The 10,252-nt window shown below is 40.8% G+C and overlaps 1 protein-coding gene across 3 annotated transcripts in view; it reads right to left on the reverse strand.

The window, feature by feature from the left end:
- Positions 1–9,719, reverse strand: part of ctif (CBP80/20-dependent translation initiation factor) — a 277,408-nt gene extending 267,689 nt beyond the window's left edge. For 2 of the 3 annotated variants that reach the window (XM_041207545.1, XM_041206811.1), the window contains exon 1: positions 9,554–9,705. The gene's annotated coding sequence lies outside the window, so the exon portion shown is untranslated. Of the gene's footprint in view, positions 1–9,553 lie in introns of all 3 variants that reach the window. The other variant, XM_041203643.1, reaches the window with a different exon arrangement.
- Between the last annotated feature and the right edge of the window lie 533 nt (positions 9,720–10,252).

Below are 10,252 nucleotides of genomic sequence, written 5' to 3' on the forward strand. Positions count from 1 at the left end.
ATGGGCCCAACCTGCTCAACCTTTCCTCATAAGACAACTCCTTCATTCCACGAATCAGCCTAGTGAACCTTCTCTGAACTGCTTCCAATGTGAGTATACTCTTCCTTAAGTAAGGGGACCAAACCTGTGCACAGTACTTCAGGTGTCATCTCACCAATGCCCTGTACAACTGGAGCAAGACTTCCCTACTTTTATACTCCATCCCCCTTTGCAATAAAGGCCAACATTCCAGTTGCCTTCCTTATCACTTGCTGCACCTGCATGCTAATTTATTGTGATCCATGTATGAGGACACCCTGGCCACACTACACTGCAGCATTCTACAATCTCTCTCCATTTAAATAATTTTCTGCTTTTCTATTCTTCCTGCCATGGTGGACAACCTCACATTTCCCCACATTCTGCCAATTTTTTTGCCCACTCCACTCACTTAACATATCTATATCCCTTTGCAGGCTCTTTGCATCCTCCTCACAACTTGCTTTCCTACCTATCTTTGTATCACTACAAATTTGACTACAATACAAATGGTCCCTTCATCCAAGTTATTAACATAGATCATAAATAGTTGAAGGCCATAGCACTGATCCCTGAGGCACTCCAATAGTTATAGTTGGCCATCCTGAAAATTACCCTTTTATCCTGACTCTGTGTTTTCTGTTAGTTAGTCAGTCCTCTATCGTTGTTAATATAGCATGCCCAACACCATGAGGTTTTACCTTGTGCACTAACCTTTTACGTGGCACCTTAGCAAATGCCTTTTGGAAATCCAAATACACTACGTCTACTGGTTCCCTTTCATCCACGCTGCTTGTTACATCCTCAAAGAGCTCTAATAAATTTGTCAAACACAATTTCCCTTTCACAAAATTATGTCGATCCTGCCTGATTGTACAGTCTTATTATTTCCTAAATGTCCTGCTACCTCCTTTATAATGGATTCTAGCACTTTCCCAGTGACAGACATTAGACTAACTGGCCTACAGTTTCCTGCTTTCTGTCTCCTTTCTTTTATTTATTGAAGAGGGATGAACAAGGCAGAAAACCACTTAGCTTGCTCTCCTAATCACAATCCAAAGAAGTGTTGTGTGGATAAAAGCAAAATACTGCAGATGTTGGAGATCTGAAACAAAAAACAGAAAATGCTGAAGAAGGGTCATATGGACTCGAAACATTAACTCTGTTTCTCTCTCCACAGATGCTGCTAGACCTGCAGAGTTTTTCCTGTATTTTCTGTTTTTGTTTCAGTGTTGTGTGGATGTTGGATGAGGGCAGGATTGAACTCCATTATGCTACCTCACTAACAGTCTGTCACACATCAGGATTTGAAAAAGCACTAGAATACTTCCAAAACCTGTGGGAGCTGTACCTCAGCCTGTACGGAGAGAAACATCAGGAAAGTAAATCATTTTTCCTTCCTCACCTATTTATGGACATGTTAAAGTGTTAATCTGCTAAAAGAATACATTTACAGATATTAGTATCCCATTTGGACACCTACCGTAACTTGTTGCTTCCCACTGTAGGTACCTACCTGGACTTACAAACAACTCTAAAGTTCATTTCCTTTCTCATAAACAACCAACACTCTCTTGGGCAACTTATGACATCACCTGCATACAATGATTAGCACTAAACTTCAATTCACTGCAAAATCCCAGTTCAGCTCAGATAATAGCACTGTTGCCTCGGGGTTCAAAAACTTGTGGGTTTAAGCAATACATCAGGACATGAGCAAATAATTTACACCAATACTACAGTGTTGTAGTGAGGCAAGGGCTGCCATTAAACTTGCCTGTTCCTGTAATTCAGGTTGACATTCATAACACCCTATCACAATTTGAAAAACAGAGCTCTCCCAGTATCCTTGCTCATAATCTTCTAACAAAGTTACAAAATTAGTCAGCTGTTCATATCTGTTTATGGAGCTCTGTTGTGTTTAAAATGACTGCTAGTCCACATAACTCAAAATAATTTAGTCTATTTGAAATGTTTAGTTCAATCACATAAAATTAACATGCAGGTACAGAAAGCAATGAGGAAAGGAATTTTTTTGTTACAAAGGGATTGGAGTATAAGGGTAAAGATGTCTTAGAATTATATAGAGCATTGATGAGGACACACCTGCAGTAGTTTTTAGGAAAAGAGATTGTCTTATGAAGAAAGATCGAGTAGACCAGGCCTGTGCTCCCTAGAGTTTAGAAGAATGAGAGGTTATGTAATTGAAACATATAAAACTCTTAAGGGGCTTGACAGGGTAGATGCTGAGAAAATGTTTCCCCTGGCTGGAGAAACCGGAACACGGGGTTACAAGCTCAGACAAAAGGGTCATCCATTTAGGACTGAGGAGAATTTTTTCACGCAAAGGCTTGGGAATCTTTGGAATTCTCTACCCCAGGGAGCTGCAGATGCTCAATTATTGATTACGTGCAAGACAGGGGCTGACCGATTTTCGGGTACTAAAGGAGTTAAGGGAATTGGGGAAAGGGAGAAAGGTGGAGTTGATATGGAACATCAGCCGTAATCTTGTTGAATGGTGGAGCAAGGCTTGAAGGTCCAAATTTGTGATTATGGTTCCATCCAAATGCAAATCTTATTTTAATTCTCTGGAGCTACTCCATAATCCTTTGCTCTGTACGACCATACAAACTCCAAATTTAAATGATGAAAATTGGCTAATATTCAACTCATATTCCAGAGCTACAATAAGCATTAGGTAGGAATTTGTTGAAGGCCACGTGTATAATCTGGAGATCAATAAGTTATGAGTAACAGTGCATTTCCATCATTTCAGTTCTGAATCTAGCCACAAAGTGAGAGGATATCAACTGCAGGCTACAGCTTCTCCCAATAGGAGGAAGAGGCTAGAAACATCAACCTGACTGTTTTAGATAAATGGCGCCTAAAATCGGGCTAGTTGAAGTGTTTTCTTTTCCCCCTTCAAATTTCCGCTCAAACTCATTTATATTTTCAAATGTAAAAGCTTTGATGATCCAACGCAGCATTACAGAATGCAATTTTTTAAAAAAATTATCAAAAAAAATTCCTTGTTGTATTTAACTGGTAACTTGGAGCAATTTGATTATCACAGAATCACACAGCACAGAAGAGGCCCATTGAGTCTGCACCGACACGTGAGAACTACCTGACCTACCTACCTAATCCCATTTACCAGCACTTGGCCCATAGCCTTGAATGTGCCAAGTGCTCATCCAGGTACTTTTTAAAAGGATGTGAGGCAACCCACCTCCACCACCCTCCCAGGCAGCGCATTCCAGGCCATCACCAACCTCTAAGTAAAAAGGTTTTTCCTCACATCCCCCTAAACCTCCTGCCCCTCACCTTGAACTTATGCCCCCTTGTGACTGACCCTTCAACTAAGGGGAATAGCTGCTCCCTATCCACCCTGTCCATGTCCCTCATAATCTTGTACACCTCAATCAGGTCACCCCTCAATCTTCTCTACTCCAACGAAAACAACCCAATTCTATCCAACTTCTCTTCATAGATTAAATGTTTCATCCCAGGCAACATCCTGGTGAATCTCCTCTGCACCCCCTCCAGTGCAATCACATCCTTCCTATAATGTGGCGACCAGAACTGCACACAGTACTCCAGTTGTGGCTTCACCAAGGTTCTATACAACTCCACATGACCTCCCTACTTTTGTAATCTTTGCCTCGATTGATAAAGACAAGTGTCCCATATGCCTTTTTCACCACCCCACTAACATGCCCCTCTGCCTTCAGAGATCTATGGACACACACGCCAAGGTCCTTTTGTTCCTCAGAACTTCCTAGTATCATGCCAGTCAATGAATACTTCCTTGTCAAATTACTCATTCCAAAGTGTATCACCTCACACTTTTCAGGGTTAAATTCCATCTACCACTTATCTGCCCATTTGACCATGCCATATATATCTTCCTGTAGCCCAAGACACTCAACCTCACTGTTAACCACCAGGCCAATCTTTGTGTCATCCGCAAACTTACTAATCCTACCCCCCACATAGTCATCTATGTCATTTATATAAATGACGAATAATAGGGGACTCAGCACAGATCCCTGTGGTACGCTGCTGGACACTGGCTTCCAGTCACTAAAGCATCCTTCTGTCATCACCCTCTGTCTCCTACAACAAAGCCAATTTTAAATCCACCTTATCAAATTACCCTGTATCCCATGTGCATTTGCCTTCTTTGTAAGTCACCCATGTGGGACTTTGTCAAAGGCTTTGCTGAAATCCATATAAATTACATTAACCACACTACCCTCATCTACATACCTGGTCACCAACTCAGTGATTAGTAATGCAATAATAGCTGGAAATGGGTTTGTCACAAAATAAGCATTTTAGTCAGAGTCTAGTCAACAACCGATGCACGAATCAATTTTAAATAACTGAAAATGACATTAAAACCCATCGAACCATTTGCTAGTTATATTGGTGTACAGTAGTCAGTTTCTTCAGAGATTTAGAAAAATAAATGGTCAAAAGTTTTTAAAAGTGTGCACGTTATCAACCTTGTGCCTAAAGAAGTTGTTTTATAAAAAAATACAACTCCCTTGAAAGCCTGCAAACAAGCGCTATGATCAGAAACTTGCAGTAGGGATTAACTTGATCTGGGACATGGTCAATTTTGTGGGTAGGGCTGGCAACTAATGTGATGATTATTTTAAAACCAGTGAAAAAGGCTGTAGAAAATCATCTTGCACTTAAAATTGTGATTTTTTTTTCATAGTTTGGCCAAATCAGGAAATCCTGGTCATCAGGTGCAATAAATAACGAAACAGGCAAAAATGCCAATGTTTCAAAAAAAGAATCAGCATTTAAACAGTTATTTGTCAGTGCCTAATAGTGTACACCACGTGAGAAAGGAGCATGAAATAAAAACAGTATCACCAGCAACCTGACCCTGTAATTGCATTCCTCACGTTATCCAATCAGCCTCCTGTGAAAATATATTTCACACCTTCCTACACATTTTTTTCTCCATGCAAGGCATTCCTCTTTACATACCAAGCAAGAGTTGGAGGTCAAACAATTAATGACATGAGAAACTGGTATTGTCATGAGGCTTTAAATGTCATTGGTCTAGTGTGCTGCTTATCTTGCTGACAGGGCCAATTTGTAATCCAACTATTGTGATTAAGTAGGGCATTCCCTAGTACTACATAAAATGAATAGAGTTGTGTATAACTATTTACTTAGCACAAAAATACAGGGAGGACTTCATGAAGGAAGGTTGATAAATGACAGTCCTCTTGTTAAAAAAGCAAACCTAAACCAAAACACAGAAAACAGAAAAATTAAATGATGACTGAGTTGAATTTGAGGCTTAATCCAATGGCTATGATTCACAGGAGTTTTAACATTTGACATTAAGTCAAATAAGTAGATATCAAGACAGGTGACCAAAAAGCTTGGCCAAGGAGGGAGGTTTTAAGCAGTATTTTAAAGAAGGAAAGAGAGTTAGAGAGGCAGAAAGGAGTAGGGACCAGACAGCTGAAAGGATCTTCACCAAGGGTGGAGTGATAAAAATCAGGGATGTGCAATGTTGGCCTGAATCAGAGGAATGCAGAGATCTCAATGCATTCTATGTTTGAAGGGGGTTACACAGGTAGTGAGGAGTAAAGCCATGGAGAGATTTGAAAACAAGGATCAGAATTTTAAAAATCAAGATATTGTTGCACTGGGAACCAGTGCAGATCAGCGAGCACAGAGACAATGAGTGTACAGGACTTGAAGCATGTTAGAATTCAGGTAGTAGAGTTTTTGATGAGCTCAAGTTTATGAGGTTGCAAGTGGGAGGCCAGCCAGTGCAGCACTGGAACAGTCAACACACATTTTGAAATGGGATACATGCACTACCATACAGTCTGAAAGGTCATCTGTTGCATATCAGAGCCCTGCGTTTTTTTAAATTAATTTTTAGGATGCAGCAGGGTTTATAGCCAACCACTAGCTGCCCACAAAAAGGTGATAGTGGGTCTTCTTCTTGAACTTCTGTCATCCGTGTGGTGAAGGTGCTACCACTTTGCCCTTAGGTGGGGAGTTCCTGGAGTTTGACCCCAAGACAATGAAGGAACTGGTGAATTATGCGCAAAATGTCTCTGTTGCTTTATACAAACAAAATACCAAAACATAACAACATTCTTTTCCTTTTGGTATCTAACAACCTTTTAGAAGTTAGGACTAGAGGCGTCTACATACACAGAACGCTTTGGCTACATTAATGTCAACACAAAGCACAGGACAGGACGGGGCTTATTTCAAAGTTTTCTGCATTACAGTTGCTATACTATCTGATGCTTCGCATCCATTAATATTGTATAGCTAAGTGTTTTATCTCCAAGTTTAAAGGGTCAGACCTGATCTAATTGAATGGCGGAGTAGGCTCAAGGGGCCAAATGGCCTACTCCTGCTTCTATTTCCTATGTTTCTATGACCTCTAATTGAGCTGTTTGTTAAGTGGACAGGGTATAAAGATTTTACACATCCATCACGTGATTACAAAATTCCAAGTGGATAAACTTGCTGATTGACAAATTAAGACGCAGAAAGCCAGGGCCATTCCTGCATTTCATATGTAATAACTCAATATCCAAGCATCACAGATCATTCATCTATAATCAAGTTAGCGCATATTAACACTGTCTTTGGGTCATCACCATCATAGCTTGATGCTCCAAAACCAAGTTTATATCAATGTCTACGTCTTCTATTGTGGTCTCGGTGAGTGTTGTCACATTTGGCCTTTTCCATAAATGTCTGCAATGGGAAAATAACAAAGGTCATATCTGAATGGACCAAGCCTTTACGTTAAGGAACAAAAAATCTAGTCAATTTCTCACCTCTGAACACTATACAGTGCAACTAGTGAGACCAGGCAAGGATATCATATGGCCCACATTAAGCCAATATTCAGATAATACGCACATACAAACATATGAATTAGGAGTAGTAGTATGCCATTCAGCCCCTCAAGCCTACTCCACCATTTAAAAAGATCATGGCTGATCTGATTGTGGCCTCAACTCCACATTCCTTCCTACCCTGATAATCTTTGACGTTCTTGTTAGTCAAGAATCTATCTACCTCTACCTGAAAAATATTCGTTATCTCTACCTCTACCATTCTCTGGGGAAGAGGGTTCCAAAGACTCTCAACCTCAGAAAAAAATTTCTTCTCATCTCTGTCTTAAATGGGAGACTCCTTATTTTTAAACACTGTCCCCTAGTTCTAGTCCCTTCCACAAGAGGTAACATCCTTTCAGCATCCACCCTGTTAAGCTTCCTCAGGATCTTCTATGTTTCAATTCTTCAACTCCAATGGGTACAGGACCGGCCTGTTCAACCTTTCCTCATAAGCCTCCATCCCAGCTATCAGTCGAGTGAACCTTCTCTGAACTGCTTCTAACATATTTATATATTTTCTTCAACTAGGGAGACCAAAACTGTAGACAGTACTCCAGATGTGGTCTTATTAACACCCTGTACAACAGTAGCAAACCATCCTTACTTTTATATACAATTCACCTTGCAATAAATGACAACATTCCATTTGCCTTCTTAATCACTTGCTGATAAATAGTGAACATTTGTGCAAGGTATTGAAAGGCAACTGTTACCCTTGAAAACATACCACAATGTCAAAGCTTTCTGAAGAGGGAGAAAAATTGCAAGAGAAAAATAATTTCCTCCACCTTCACCTTCCACCCAAATAAACTCTCACAAAACCATATTGGTAGTCAAGGAACAAAGGTCCAAATCGCATTACACATAGTTTTCATTAGAAAGGTAGAATAACACAATTTAAAATTAATTATGGCAAACATACACATGCAACATTGTTGTTTAAAAAAATCATGAAGCATCAACACAAATGTAACTCTGGGTTCAGCATTTAAAATTAAGCAAATAAGAAATGTCCTTTCTTCATTCTAATGTAACCCAATCCAATTAAAATGCCATCAATCGGTCGGAGTTAAACACACCATGAAGTACAACGCAATAAAAAATAGGCAGTCTTGGGTCCAATCCTGCTTTGTGCTGAGTTAACTAACCTAACACTGAGCAGTGACAGAATGCTGCTATTGGCCTGCACATGTAGAGTGGAGGAATCAGGCAACAGCCCTGCTCATGTTATCCAGTAGTGCCTATAATGCATGTGCGGGTGCTGCATGGGCAGGGTGATATATATCCCCGCTCATTCTATGCCCAAATAACTAGTTCAGGCTTGAGGTCTAGCCTTATACATCAAGCAAGGCACCAGAAGTGCTTCCATGACATTTGAGAGCACACCCCAGGTTTCAGAAGAAAAGTGGAGTGGAGTGGAATGAATCAAATTAGGTTTGATTTGATTTGATTGAAGACGGTTTTGTTTAGAATAGGGACCAAATCCAAGCAAACGCACTCACTGCTGAATAGCAAGTAGTCGAAAACTGCTGCTTTTGATGAGGAGGATCTGAATTTGACTGTTGCAGGAAATGCCTGGCTTTAAAGGAATTGTCTGCCTGTCACGTGGCAGCAGCTGGTCAAGGTCTACAAGGCAGCCTCACCCCCGCCTTCCTACCGTCTGGAGTCGGATACTTAAACTCAACAAGATAGGCCGGTTCATCCGGCCTAGAGAGAGCAGTAAAAAGGCAAGAGCGGCCGTTCCCGGATTCTGACGGTTCACACAGGGAGGCAAGGAAAAGGTCCTAGACAAGCAGCCGCGCCCAATCCTTTTAAGGACCGTTTGTCATTGCGGATCGTTCACGTTAAATATGAATTACCACAGAAGGATATAAATACACCCACAGCATGCTCGTTAATTCAAGTCTTCCTTCCAAAATTATGGATGCGAATCATTATTTGAGGAAATGTTAGGATTACAACACGTTAATTACGTTACAGTCATCGGTGTTTCTGAAAGGAGGAAATTGTACAGTTTCTAACAGCACTACCCTCATTGCCAACATTTCCATTTAAGAATCAACTGGGAATGTTATACGTAGCTAAGCGTGTCACTGCCTACTGCATATATATAATTAAATAACCAGATCGATTCCCTTTGTCGTAGATCCCCATAGACCGCTCATCACATTAATCACACACCCACTTAGCAAATTTCACAAAACGATATGTCAGTTTGCTCTTATTTACAGTATACTGCAAGGTATGCATTACCCCACATCAAAAAAAATCACTGCAATACGCAAGATATAGACGATCCCAGTTGCTGCGTTTCAGCAGCCAACAGTCCCATCCATTGATCATCTTGTAACAATTCACAATGTACCCGGAGTTGACACGGTTCCCGCTGCTAAACTCTCCCTATAATGACACAAGCCGGTAACAAAATGAGTGCAACTCCCTCTCTCACACTCACCTCGCAATAAAACAGCCGCAATCTAACGTTACTTTTGTAGCATTTTAAATCCCCTTATGGTAACAAATCGAAACTACAACATTTGCCATTCTCACACAGTCACAATATAACGCTGCACGGTATGTCCACACAAAACACAGTAAACTCCAGCTTCTGGTTCGAGAAATCATTACCCGACCTTTGAAATATCTCTGGGGCCGCTTCGGAAGGGGATCCTGGATGCCTCCTCAGACTAGACACTTTTCGCCCCACTAACCCTTCCTGGGAGTGAATCACTTTCCTGAAACCCAGGCTCAGGGGCTTCTCACCAAGATCCTGGTGCCACAAAATACACGCAATGATGCGGGAATGTGACGCAGACCCGGCACCCTCCTCTGGACATTGCTGCAATAGCATTCTGGGAGTTGTAGTTCTTTTCAAATATGGACATAACCTTCAATTCCCCCACTTGTCCCCGAGTGTTAAAATGTCCAATTAAACTTTTCTAAAGACACTGGGGCATTAGTCGACGAGCCAACGCCTTATAATGCAGGTTTAAGGTCACACTGCTTCTGATAATGTCTTAAATGACATCTCACTTGATCTAATTGATCAGACCTTTCACCATCCCCGAAGAGACAATGACGATTGTGTCACTTTTTCACTGTATGAATAAGGTGCCGAGTTTCTAAGCTCCGAAATTTCCTTCCTAAATCTATTTCCCTCTCCAACTACAACACCAATAACTAAAATAAAAACAAAACCAAAAAAGTGCTGGTAATACTGAACGAGTCTGGCAGGAACTGGAACAAAGAATAAAGCTTTCAGATCCATGCCCTTCCTCACAACAATACCAACTGCTTGCATTTATAAAGCACCTTGAATGTACTAAAATGTC

Source organism: Carcharodon carcharias, chromosome 1 (assembly GCF_017639515.1).
Source record: "Carcharodon carcharias isolate sCarCar2 chromosome 1, sCarCar2.pri, whole genome shotgun sequence".
Taxonomy (NCBI): domain Eukaryota; kingdom Metazoa; phylum Chordata; class Chondrichthyes; order Lamniformes; family Lamnidae; genus Carcharodon; species Carcharodon carcharias.